Below are 13,501 nucleotides of genomic sequence, written 5' to 3' on the forward strand. Positions count from 1 at the left end.
ATCGCAACATGCACCGTGGGGTCCATATCCGTAACCAAAAGTATGGTACGGCCACATAGTGTGAGTGTGCATGTGCGAGGCTGTGTCTCTGGAAAGCTTCGTGTTGTAAGAGCTGAGAGAGGCAGAGAGAAGCGCCTGAACTGTCAAATTCTGCTGGTAGCACCAAGAGCAGGAACTGCGTTGAGTCCTGTGCCCCTGGGGCTGTGTCGCCCCTCTGCCGTGTCCGGGTCCCTCCCTGTGGCTGTGCCCCCCGGCCTTTCCCTCGCTGGTGTCACATTTTTGCTTCCCTGTACCTCTCTTCATCTGGCGATTCTTGTATCCTGCTGCCTGCCCCTGCTCTAGTCTCTGGCCCCTCTCTTTCTTTGGCATGCTACCTGTCACTTTTTTTTTCTTGTTCCTTCTCTGTCCTGCTCCCTGCTCCTCTTTTTCTCTTTTTTTGTCTCTGTCCTGAAGCACATTGATGTTTTTTTCATTCTCTGCCTCTTTGTCCTGCTCTGCATCCCTCTGTTTTTCACAGTCTCTCTGGCCTCTTCCCTGTCCTGCTTTTTCTCTCTCATCCTGTATGTCTCCCTGTACCCATCCTCCTTTTTGTCTTGCTCCTTCCTTATCATCATAGAATCACAGACCGGTTTAGGTCAGAAGGGACCTTGAAGATCATCCAGTTCCACCCCCTCCGCCCTGGGCAGGGACACCTCCCACCAGACCAGGTTGCTCCACCTGTCCAACCTGGCCTTGAACACCTCCGGGGATGGGGCCTCCACAACTTCCCTGGGCAGCCTCATCACCCTCAGAGTGAAAAACTTCTTCCTAATATCTAATCTAAATCTACCCTCTTCCGGTTTGAAACCATTCCCCCTCATCCTATCACTACATGCCCTTGTAAAAAGTCCCTCCCAGCTCTCCTGTAGGGTCCCTTTAGGGACTGGAAGGGGCTCTAAGGTCTCCCTGGAGCCCATCAGATCCCATGGACTTGTGCACCTTCAGGTGGTCTCAGACTTGATCTTCACCTACAGTGGGTAGTTCTTCATTTTCCCAGTCCTTGCCTTTGCCTTCTGCCTCACGGGTAGTGTGGCTGCAGTCTTTGCCAGTGAAGACTGAGGCAAAAGTCCAGTGGAGCAGGTTGCTCACACGCAGCCCGCTGTGACTTTCAGTGCTGCTGGGCCTGTGGGGATGGTTCGGGGGACAAAGGATCAAACCTGAATGACCTCCCTGAAATCCAGCTGTCCGCTAGCCTTGGTTCACGTGGAGCCGGGAGGTGGTCCTGCAAACCACCAATCCAGGACACAGAAAGCTTTTAGCGACTGTGGCTATTTGGGAATAGATTGTGCTAAAGCTGAAAAGGAATTTGAGCTCTTGCTCATGGCCAAAGGAGGATGGTGGCCTCAGATGGCGGCTGGGGCTTGGGGCTTGCATTGCCTATGATCAGCCATCCCCACAGCCTGACAGAGGAAAGACTTTCCCAGGGAAGAGGAACCTGCGAGTTGTAGAGATGGAGGAAAACGTCAGCATGGTTTTGTAAGTAGGTGGAAGGTTCTGGATGAGGGAAGAATTCTGCATCTTCCATAGCATAGCAGGGGTAACTGCCTGTGCAACAAGTTTTTTTCTTTGTTTACTTTTTCCTGGAAGAGTCTTACGTTGGTACCCATCAGACAAAGTGGCTCATTGAATGGGAATGATACAGGGAAAATTACTTGGCTATTAGAAGCCCCATTGCTCTGGAAGTTGTTGGTTGTTTTTTTCTAGTGCTTTCTGTTTTTTGGAAGGGGGTGAGGGGAAGGGCTAGAATAATTTAGCTTCATACCTCCTAAAACATGCATTGTGGCAGTCCAGGTAGAACACGCCTTTCTCATGTACCTTTTCTTTTTCTGAATGTGGCGAATTCAATCTGCTGATCAAAAGCCCACTGAGTTCATTGGAGCCCTTGGATTTTTATCCTTTGGCTCAAGCGCTAAATGCAACCTCCTGTCAATTCTGTTAGCACAACTAATGCAGGTAATCTGCTACCTACTATCGAATAATCTCGGCTACCTACTGTCTAACGATCTATGCAAGAATACAACCCGATCCGATGTTCCACGTAACATCAGAACTATGAAGAGACGTGATGTTCAAATGAAAAATGAGACAGTTTGTACACCTTTTAATAGCTTGAATGAATAAAAAGGGGAAGCACTGTATAGATAATAAAAAAATCACATGGATTTTTCCCCTAAATTTCTGAACCTTCTGTGACAAGTCATGCCACATCAAGGTGCATGTCTGCAACCCCCTGCGCTGCACGATGTGGGTCCTGTTGGCATTCAGTGATGTGGAGGACGGGGCAGCGCCCCCTCAGACAGCTTGCAGGTGGCACAAAACCGGGAGGAGAGGCTCATGCACTGGAGGGTGGTGCTGCCAAGCAGAGGGGGCTTGACAGGCTGGAGAAAGGGGCTGGCAGGAACCTGGTACAGTTCAACAAGGGGAAGAGCCAAGTCCTGCACCCGGGGAGGAACGAGCCCTTGCACCAGTATATGCTTGGGGAAACCCAGCTGGACACCTGGGCTCACAGCGGACCCCGTGCTGACCGATTTGGAGCCCACAAAGTGCCCTCAGGGCCAGGAAGGTGAACTGTGTCCTGGGCTGCAATAGGCAAAGCCGTAGCAGCAGGTGGAGGGAGGTGATGCTTACCTTCTGCTGCGTCCACCCCTGGGCTCCCCAGTGCCAGACAGACATGGCCCTACTGGGGAGAACCCCCAGCCCAGCTCTGCCCCCAGCTCCCCCCCCCGAGTTTCAGTTGGGGTCGGAACGTTGGTCTGTTGGAGCCAACAGCCACCAGTGCGGCAGGACGGAGCTGTGCTGGTGCAGAGCGGCGTTTGGAGGAGGCAGGGTCTGGCCGAGCAGCGCTGCTCGGGCACCACCACTGGCACCGGTTTCCCAGCCATGCTCCTGCACACTGGCCCACGTCCTTGGTGTCAGCCAGCGCTGCACACCGTGACGGTCCTCCTGGCCTGGGCGGGATGGGCCAGGCCAACTGCTGCTGCAGGCCCAGGTGGGCTCCCCTACAGAGGAGGGACACGGGGGCACAGCGGGGCCCCTCAGCGCTCATGCCCCCCACTCTCTGCTCTGCAGGGAGGCTCTCACTGACGTTGAGCCGGTGCTGAGCACGGGCGTGCAGCTGACCCGGGGCCGCAAGAGGAATGAGAGGCGCCTGCTCCTCCTGCAGGAGGAACTGGTGATCGCCAAGCGGCAGTAAGCCCCTGAGACCCCGGCTGCCTTTGCCCCATCCCCGGCCCTGGGACCAGGGCACGGACACCCTGCCACCAGCCCCAGGCCCTGTGGTGTCCAACCCAAGGGCAGGTGGAGACAGGGCTTTGGCCAGGGCCTGAGGAGGCCACCTCCAGCTCACTGCCTGCCTCTTCTCTCAGCAGACATGGCACCAGCGTGCGCCCGCAGCTCCGCCTGGCCCTGGACCAGCTGTGGGTGCTGAGCAGGAGGATGGACGCAGGAGGGGAGGAAGAAGAAGACGAGGATGGCAGCAGCGAGGGCAGCAACTCCCTCATCCTTGTCTGGCCCACAGGCTACTGCCTTGCCACTTTCAAGTAAGTCATGATGCCACATCCCACGGGCTGGGCAGTGCAGGGCGGTGCTGGCCCCCATCATCTCTGGGGTCTGGCAGCTGCAGTCAGGGCTGGCAAGAAGCAGGAGAGGATCCCTACCATGCCCACGCCATCCTGTGAAGGGCCTCTGGTTGCCATGCAGACCCTGGGCGGGGAGCAGGCAGTACACCGGCAGGGAGGGAGGGAGGCCGGGTTGGCTGAGGGGTGGGCCTGCAGGCAGCTGGAAGGAGAGGGGTGGGGGCGTTTCTGTGTCCTGCATCCCCTGGTCACCTTTTGGTCACCTTTTGGTCACCAGAAGGGAAGGCCAAAAGCAGCTGCTCTGGCATGACAGAGGGAGCCAGGGCTTTGGCAGCGCCTCTGTCCTGCCCCACGGGGCTTCATCCTGCCACTGTGTCCCTCCCCACAGGGCAGGGCTGTGCAGGTGCCCGCTCTGCCCACGGGCTGGGGGGCAGTGGGGCCTGACGCTGTTTCTCCTCTCTTTCTGCAGCTCATGCGTGGTGAAGGAGCTGTGGGTGGACACGCTGCTGGGGTAAGCTGAGGGGATGCTCCAGGTGCATCCGTACAGGGGAACACAGCTCTGCATGGCTATGGGCAGCTCTTGGGCAGACGAGGGATGAGCGGGAATGGAAAGCCTCTTCTTCCTCTGTTTACAGCAAGGAGGAGAAGAGGGAGAAGTAGGGTGGAGTGCTTGGCAGGCAGGAGCTCTGCAGGCAGCTCTGTTCTCTGCTTGGCGCTGGGGTGGTACCCAGGGAGGGTCAGGATCCCTTTCACTGGAGAGAGAAGAGGTGGCTTGGGGCTCACTCTTTCTCTCTCTTCTGCTGCATAGGCCACCAGGTGGAGTGAAGAGAGCCCGGGTGACGCGACTGCCCTCCCTCAAACTCCTAGAGAAGCAGCTGTGCAACTGCCATGCTGTGAGTGTCTCTCTCATCTCAGCTCTGTCCCCTGAGCGCTGCTCCTCCAGCCGAGCAGCAGAGGCATCGCTTCTCACCTTCTTCCACTCCTTCTCTCTTGCCCAGTGGAGGACATTAAGCACCAGGAGCCTGGAGACCCTGATCGAGGGCCAGGCAAAGGTGAGAGTGGCTGCCTTTCACCCGCCTCTCGCTGTGCTGGAGTGGCAGGCATCTCTGGCGAGTGGGGTGAGCTTCTGCGGGAGGGTCCCAAGGTACCACCTGGGGAGCTGAGAGGGTTGGCGAGCCACCAGGAACGCTGGCATGTCCTTGCTGGCGACGCTGGGAGGAAACCTGCTGCACAGGGCAGAGAGTCTGTCAGGGCTGACGGTCCCAGCTCTGCCACGTTCAGGCTGCTGGTGCCAGGTGGCAGCTCGCTGGTGGCCCTTTCTGCTGCAGGGCTGCTCTCTAAGCACAGCCTGGTTCTTGCAGGATGATCTCAAGCAAGGGCCTCTGCCAGTCCCTTCTGGCAAAGAAGGAGGATGTTGCCACTCGGAAGGTGAGTTTTTGAAAAAAAGGTGGGGAAAGGCACCTTTGCTCCTGCAACCAGCACTTCTGCAGAAGATGGGATGCTGCTGCAGCTGCCCTTCGCCTTGAGCAAGTCGGTCCCCATCGCTGTAGAGCAGGAGAGAGCTGAGCCCTTGAGGTCCCTTCGCTCCCACCTGACATTTGTCCCTTGCGTGCAGGGCAGCGTGCTCGAGGTGATGCCTGCCTCTGCTCCATCCCGAGAGCCAGGCAGATGGCTCTCTGCCCCTCGGCTGGAGTCAGCGGGAGCTCTGCTCACTTGTCCCCTGAGTGTCGCCATGCAGGTTTGGCCCCCCAAGGAAGGATGTCACCTGGATGAGGAAGGACACTCGCTGGGCAGCGGCTGCTGAATGTGGTTCTCCAAGGAGACAGAGCCTCTGCTGCTGCGCAGAGCTGGGTGGAGGGCAGGGCGAGGGCTGGGCCAGGCTGTCCCGGTGGCACGCTGGCTGTCAGGAGCCTCCGAGCTGGAGCCGCTGAGCAGCAGAGGCGGTTCCAGCTGTTGGCTCCCTGCCCGTCCTGCTGCACCACTCATCACTGCGCTGCAGGCAGGGCAGGGCAGGGCAGGCTCCAAGAGTGCTGCTCCAGTGGTCTCCACTGAGGGGCTCTTGCTGTGTTTTCCTTTGTGGCAGGAGGGACCGGGAGGAGGAGGAGGAGAGGGCTGCCCTGGCCCTTTGCTTTGCGGCGGACCCCGCTCGCTGCCCAGGCTCCCGGGCAGGCAGACTGCCGCAGGGCACTCTTTGGACAGCCCCTTGCAGCCCTCTGCGGGGATGATGGCACGCTGCCCCAGCCCATCCAGGTAAGCCAGTCTGGACAGGGGGCCCCAGCCCTGTGTCCCGAGGAGCACCGAGGACGGGGCATTGGGCTCTTCACCCCTGGCTCATGCTTCTGGCCCCAGCCCCTTTGCAGGGGAGGCAGCCGGGTCTGGGGCAGAGCTCTGGCCACGGACACTGCTGTCAGAAGGCAGCTTTTCAGCCAAGCAACTGTTCTGCTGCGTCTCCTGCAGGAGCTCCTGAATATCCTGCACCAACAAGGACCGTCGACGGAGGGAATATTCCGGAGAGCTGCCAGTGGGACAGCAGTTCGGGAGCTGAAGGAGGCCCTCGACAGTGGCGCAGATGTCGACCTGGGCAGCCAGCCTGTGCTTTTGCTGGCCGTCATCTTGAAGGTGAGCGCTTCTGACCTGCAGCTGGAAGAGCTCCTGGCTGGCCTGGAGTGTTCAAAGACTCACCTGGAGCTCTTGGCACTGCAGGACTTCCTCCGAAGCATCCCCGCCAAGCTCCTCGTCGTTGACCTCTATGGGGACTGGATGCAAGCCATGGAGAAGCCAAGCAAGAAGGTGGAAGAGCTGAAAGCGTAAGTGTGGCCAGCAGCTTGCCTTTTGAGCAGCAACTGGTAGAGGCCTGGGACTTGCCTGCAAAGGGACAGGCTCCTTAAAAAGCCGTGTTTCCTGGCAGCCCAGTGTTGCTGGGGGGTGGAGTTGGGTTTTGGGGAAAAGCACACGGACAGGGAGCCTTCCCTTGCGTGGGCTTGGGGGAAATCAGGAGCTGGAGAGCAACGCCGTGCTTCCTTCCTGAAGCGCAGGAGCACTGACCGCTGGCTGAGAGCACCTGGAAAGCTGCAGAGCACAGCCGCTGGCTCCCACCTGCCTTGTGCAAGTTTTGGGGACAGCTGTGGGCAACATTGACTTTTTAAACATTGTGTTCCTGTTCCCTCAGGGTGGCCGGCAAGTTGCCTGCAGCAAATCTCCTCCTTCTCGAGCGGCTGCTGTCCCTTCTCCAGCATATTGGCCACAACGCATCCACCAGCAGGATGAGCTGCAGCAATCTGGCCATCTGCGTTGGGCCAAACCTGCTGAGCCCGCCCAACGAGGACCTGCTCCCACTGGAGGCCATGCTGGAGGTGTCTGAGAAGGTACGCTGTATTGACCAGCCAGCTGCAGCCTTCCTGGCCCATCAGAGCTTGGCTGTGCAGAGGTCCCTGGCTGCCCCCTTTCTCCAACAAGCGCTGGTGGGGTGGCTACCTGGAAGAGCAGCCCGCAGCGACAGCCTTCTGCGCAGAGGCAGGGGTCAGGAGTAGGAAAGGCTGCTCGACGTGTTTTCAGGCACCTGCGCTGAAACCAAGGCTGTCGTGTGTGCAGGTGAAGACGCTGGTGGAGTTTCTGACTGAAAACTGCCATGAAATCTTTGGGACGAAGATGGCTGGCCTTTCCAGTCCCTCAGCTGAGGAGGTGCCAGCACCCGTGGGCAGACCCACAGGTATGAGGAGGCCCTGAGGGTTGTCACAGCCTGAGCAGGCAGCTGGTGTAGGGCTTCGGGTGGGTTTTGCTTTAGCTGTTGCTCACTTCCAACAAGTCACTTTGCTGCACCTGCTTTTGCTCTCCAGAGCTGCCTTTGGAAGAGCAACATGGCCGTGGAGGCAAAGCAGATGTGGAGCACCAGGCAAAAGCCTTCCTGGACACACTGCCCTCTCTGCTTGTCCTCCAGAAAGCAGCAGGGGCAGACACAGCGGTGGGATCAGAAACAGCAGAGGTATGGCAGCTCCGCAACCGCTGAGACAACCTGTCTCGTGTGGAAGGTAGTTCCTGAGGAGTCCAAGTAGCTGCTGTGCCTCTTCCTGGCATTCCATCTCATGTGGCTTTGTGTGGGTTTATTTATCCCCCGAATGATACACTGTAATTAAAAGAGGAAAGGTTGTTTCTCAAAAGGGTTAGGCATCAAAGGAAACACCTACAGAAAGACACATTTCCAAAGCAAGGCCTCCCACCACAGGAGGTGGGATTGCACCAAAGGGGTATCCGCAGAGCTCTGTCTTGGGAGGGCAGAAGAAACCCCGGCAGAATGACGTGGGCAAGCCTTTTCTTGGCGTGAGAGGGACCGCGGGCTCCCCGCTGAGTGGCCCCCACAAACGAACTGAGTGTCACACACCCGCGTGAACACTGTGTTCCAAAGTGAGGCCCTTGGAAGAAAGGGCTGATGCAAACCAGCCGAAGGGATCTTCTCTGCAGGGCCAAGGGAGCCATTTGCCAAACAGTCACCTGCTACTCCAGGCCGTCCCAAGCCACCTGCTAACGCTGACATTCCTGTTTTAGGCACCCGTTGCTTTGCCTCCTATCACCCCAGAGACCACGGTAGACTCCCCGGTACGTGCAGAAGAACTAAAGAGCCTTTCAGAGGAAAAAAGGTAAAACGAGTCAGCTTTGGTTAAACCAAGAACTGGTTCCGGTTGATCCTGGCTTTACCTGTCTAATCACACTGGGATGGAAAGGTTTGCAGGCTCCTGCCAGGAAACTGAAAACCAAAGAAAAAGAAAGAGAAAGGAGGCCTGGGCAGAGGCGAGGGAATGCCAACGAGACAAAAAAAGAAGGAAGATAGGAAAAGATGGGGACTGGAAAAAAATCAGTCAGGTCTAGAAGGTGAAGAAGCCCAGGTGCGTACCAGGCTCTGCTGCCCATCTTTCACCACTCGGACACTGCTCTTGGTCAGCCGAACTCGCGGGCGAGGGACGGTGAGGGATAGTGCTGCGCAGGGCTTGGAAGTAACTCCCCAGGGGCTGCCCATGGAGCACTGCTGTGTGGCACAGGGCCACGGCGCATCTCTGTACACTCGCGGGGCGCTCAGGGTGTTACCCATGGGGATAAGGCGCCAGAGCCCTCCCACAGTCACTGCCAGCAGTCGCTCTCTCTTCTGGGCTATAAACCATTCCTGGCCAGCTGTGTTCCCCAAGGAAAGGGGAACCGCGTCATGCCTCTTCTTCTTTCGTGGATTTATCGGTGCTTCTGACTTTGTCGTTGTAGGTGCAGATTTCCTGTTACTGCCTGAACCCCTGTGACTCCCGGGCTCCCACACTTGATACCCACAATAAAAGGATATTTTCTCTCTCCTGACTGTGTCTGCCGTACGATGTTCTGGACTAGGCAGATGTTTTGTGATGAATGGTATTGGAGGAGTTTGGGATCATCCCTTGTCCCAGAATCCTTTCCAGGGGGCATCAGGGCTTAGTTCAAAGGCTTTAGGAGTCTCACCAAAGCAGAGAATCACACAGAGTGGCTGAGGTTGTGGAGACTGTGTGAGACTTGTGGAGACTGGTCCATCCCCTCTGCTCAAGGAGCATCATCTAGATCCAGTAAAATATATCACCCCAAGATTAAAATACTGGTTTCTCATGTGCAGCTGGAATATCCTGTCTTCTAATTGGTGCCCCTTTCCTCTGGTCCTCTCAGTGCACACTCTTAAACAGAGCCTGGCTCCCTCTTCTTGTTTCCTTCTCAGCAGGTGTTTATACACATTGATAAGACACCCCACCCACCCCCAGCCCCAGTCTTCTCTTCTCCCAGCTGAGGAGTGCCAGCTCTTGCAGCCTCTCCTCACGTGGCAACGAGAAGGAGAATTTCCGCTGGTCCCCTTTTGGAAAATTTTGGAAGTCCTTCCTCTCCAGTATGAAATTTGAGACGTTAGTTTTCATCTCAGATACTTCATGAGCTATGTGGTTTCAGTTTGGTGTAGAAGTGCCAGAGCACATCATTAATGGGGTGTTAATTGGGCAGTTCTGGCCATGAAGCTCCTTGGAGCACTAAGCTGGACACCTGGAGGCTGCACCTGCGTGTCAGCCAGGCTGGATGCTCAGGGTGCAGCACAGCAGCGCGACCGCCACTGCTCGAGCACGTGTGCACTGGCGACTTGCCCCTGAGCATCCTCGTGCCCTGAGGGTTTGGATCTCTCGGGTTGTCCTGACAAAATGTTATTGACAAAGGTATGAAGGTGGTGCAAGGAAGAGCTGTTGGGAGAATCTGCCACCATCCTTCTCCTGGTGGGAAGGTGTTGGCAGTGAGAGCTCTATAATGGGGGACATTGCTTATCGCTAGCGCAGCAACCGAGTGAGGAAGGTGCTCCCATTTACCACCTGTAGGATTTTGGTCCAAGGCATTACAAGGCTCCACTCTACATTATACCCCAACTTCTCCTCTTATTTGACATCACTTGTTCATATCAGATTCTTGAGTTCGTGTATTTCAGGTATCTTCGACAAATACCTGCATCTTACCCAGAGGAGACGGCACTGGAACAGTGTTGCAAACACAACATCCCATTGAAGTTCCATCTGAAAAAGTGCATGCCACAGCTCTCCAGTCTGTGTGGGCAATTACCCCACATCAGGGTATCAAACCCAGAGTAATATTGCTGAAGGAGCTGGAGCAACGCGATGTATCACTGGAAGGAGATGACACTGCTGCTTTTCTCCCCTGTCACAGGTTGGCTCCTTGGGCTTTGTAGTCTTGTGCTGTACCCTTGTGCCCTGGGTACAGCTCTGACACACCAACACGCAAATACTGAGATTTGGTCAGCCTTGACTGTCACTAACTCATCTGTTTTTTGTATCAAGGGAAGATGAGCAGCTGCAGATCTTTTGGTACCTTGTTTCCGTGGCATACCAACCCCAGCAGCTGTACTATAGAACTACACTGTGCTACATGATTTTGGTGATAATGTCTCTCATTGCTCTCTCTCCTGAGTAGGTAATGGCTGTTATCTGCCAATGAATATCACAAACCCAACTGATGGGGGACTGTTTCCTTCCTCGACGTCAGAAACGCTGCTTCGACTTTGAAGCAACATTTCCAACTTTGTCAGCTCCAGGAGAAGCGGTCTCTTGAGCGAGAGGGTGCAATGTGGGAAAGTAACAGAAGATTGGCGAGGAGGACTGTAAACACGCCCAAGTGACTTGCACCTGGGGTGAGGACAACACATCTATCACACTAATTGTTGTTCAACCTTGTGTGCTCACAAGTGGGATATCTGCACTTAGATAACGTAAAAAATCATTTCTCAGTGTGGACTCAAAAACGTTGCCTTGTTATTTTGTGTGGCAGTGTTTTGCTCTGTTATCAGGTCGTTTGTAATCTTTTAGTTATTTGTCACCTATGTAATGGCATCTCAAAAATCACAGAGGTCAGACCATCTCAGGATGGTGGGAGGCCACTGTTGACCATTGTGCATTGGGTTATGTTATGGGCCATTTAGCAAAGGAGGGGATGTCTCTTGAGAATTTGTATATACCAATGTCAGGAGCCTAGCATTCTTCCTCCCCAGGTGCAGGACCTTGCACTTGCTTTTGTTGAACCTCATTAGGTTCTTCTCTGCCCAGCTCTCCAGCCTGTCCAGGTCACGCTGGATGGCAGCACGGCCCTCTGGGGTGTCAGCCATCCCACCCAGTTTGGTATCATCAGCAAACTTGTTGAGGATACACTGTGCCCCCTCATCCAGGTCATTAATGAATATATTAAACAAAATTGGACCGAGTATTGACCCCTGGGGGACACCGCTGGTTACAGGCCTCCAACTAGACTCTGTGCCGCTGACCACAACCCTCTGAGTTCTGTCCCACAGCCAACTCTCAGTCCACCTCACTGTCGCCTCATCTAGCCCATACTTCCTCAGCTGGCTAATTTGAGCAGAGCAATGAAGTTAGTCGTAGGAGTACCAGAAAGGTAAGTGCTTGAACCGGTAAATAGCAAATAGCGAGTTCCCCCCAAATCGTGTGTGTGTCAAACCTGTCAAAGTTTTATTGCCAAATGTTGTTTGGCAGTACTTTCCAAGTGGCTCTTTTTGGTAAACATAACTTTTCAGGAGATTCAGGGTTGTGTGTGGCAAAACGCATGCCTCTGTCTGCGTGCCCCACTCCACAAACGTCCAGCAGCGGGGCTGTTGGTCCCCACTCTGGGTATTGCCACGGTGGTGCTGCGATATTGTCCTGGTTTGAGCGACTCGGGGCTAATTTCTCTTCTAATACTTGGGGAAGGTTGCACTTTTAGAAGACTCTAGTGTCTGAGCTTGTGAAAATATTTACTTTCTAGCCAGCTATGGTGTGTGGATTTCAAGGTCTCACTGTTTTCGAGCTAGCCAGGTGCAGGGATGAGGAGGAGCGAGACCCGGGCACTTGACCCAAGCTGGCCAACAGGATTATTTCATACCATCAGCATCACACTCGCTATAAATTAGAAAGTTCACTGGGAAGTTCTCTCTCTCCCTTGATGGCTGCCATCCTGAGAGCTGCGTATTCTGTATGGGTATTGGGATCAATATTGGTTCTTTAGCGCTTTGAAGGAGGCAGGTGGTGAAAGGCAGGAGGGGAAACCAGGGTGACCTGGAGGAGGGATACAGATCTCTCTTGGGTCCTGAAGAAAAGCAGCCTCTGCCTCCGCTTTGTGATGCGGGCTTCAAGGCAAAATGAGGAAACTGCCCTGGCGCAGGCTTTCCTGGGAAAATGCTGCCAGCGTTTGTGGGGAGGCCGAAGTCCAGGGCCAGCAGCTGTTGCCAAAGCGCAGGTGTTCTCCAGTGGGGCTGTAGCTTAGCCACAGGGCAGCCCTACGAGAGGCATTGCTGGGGCAGTGAGCTGGACAAGTCACTAGCTGGGCTTCTGTTGCAAGCCCTGGAGTGTTTGGGTGTTTAGTTTGGGGTCTGAGACCTGCTGTGGCTGGCAGCTCTCTGGGGGACTGTTGTTGTTGGGACGGACACGACACTGAACATCAAGTTGCAGCAATCCAATTTCTTCATTTAACAAGCAGTGCTTTTTTATATTCTTTTACCCAGGTGCTTATCTATGCATATATTCAGCATTCTACTTTTGCCCAATACGCTTTCACATCACACGCTGTTCGTGCTCTGGTCAAAGCCAGGATGTTTGCCAACCCTTATCCTTTTACTTAGCTCTTCTCAGGACTCCCCAGTCTCTTCAAGGGTACACGGATATCTGCTCAAGGTTAATGTTAAACTTGCATTCTGATCCCTTGGACCAGCCGAGGTTTCCCACAATTCCCCCTTTTTGTATTTGTGCTACAAATGCTGCCCCCATCACCCGCTGCAGGGCCCTTTGCAGTAGGGAGATGAGACATGGCACCATCATTAGCACAACTACAATTATCAACAATATTATTAATCCTGCTTTGACCTTTGAAACCAGCCATCCCGAGAGTCCCCAGTTTTGCAAAAGGTGATCAAAAGAGAAGAACCCATCCTCTTCCTTTAACTTTTTCGTTCGTTCCATTAACTCTTGTATGCGCGCATGAATGGATTGAGAATGGTCCGATAAGTTCATGCAGCACATCCCATCAAAATCTTGACAACCATGACCTTGAGCCAGCAACAAAAAATCTATTGCAGCTCGATTCTGCAGTGTGGCATGTCTGACTGAGTCTACATCTAGTAGTAAACTACTTAAAGCTGAAGATGTAGCATTAGATTGCTTGGCCAGCCAACACCCAAGCTTGTTAAGCGTAGCGAGCGCTTTAGCTGATGCCACTCCGGGGGCTAAAAAGGATGCCGCGATTATTAGGTCTCACAGCAGCACTTTTGCTCCAGGACCCACCCGTTCCTGGGTCACAAGGGAACCAAAGTGCCGAAGAAGGGGTGGCACCACAGCAGGAGTATCATCAGCAAA

General features: G+C 54.8%; 2 long non-coding RNA genes across 2 annotated transcripts; both read left to right on the plus strand.

The window, feature by feature from the left end:
• Positions 1-5,397: 5,397 nt before the first annotated feature.
• Positions 5,398-6,421, plus strand: LOC309684599. Its single transcript, XR_014270311.1, has 3 exons — positions 5,398-5,864; positions 6,072-6,233; positions 6,318-6,421. It is a non-coding gene; the product is annotated as an uncharacterized lncRNA (long non-coding RNA).
• Positions 6,422-7,581: 1,160 nt separating this feature from the next.
• LOC309684600 lies at positions 7,582-8,605 on the plus strand. Its single transcript, XR_014270312.1, has 3 exons — positions 7,582-7,596; positions 8,157-8,248; positions 8,333-8,605. It is a non-coding gene; the product is annotated as an uncharacterized lncRNA (long non-coding RNA).
• The last annotated feature ends 4,896 nt before the right edge of the window (positions 8,606-13,501 follow it).

The sequence above is a fragment of the Vanellus vanellus genome (assembly GCF_965231255.1).
Source record: "Vanellus vanellus genome assembly, contig: HAP1_SCAFFOLD_33, whole genome shotgun sequence".
NCBI classification, from domain to species: Eukaryota; Metazoa; Chordata; class Aves; order Charadriiformes; family Charadriidae; genus Vanellus; species Vanellus vanellus.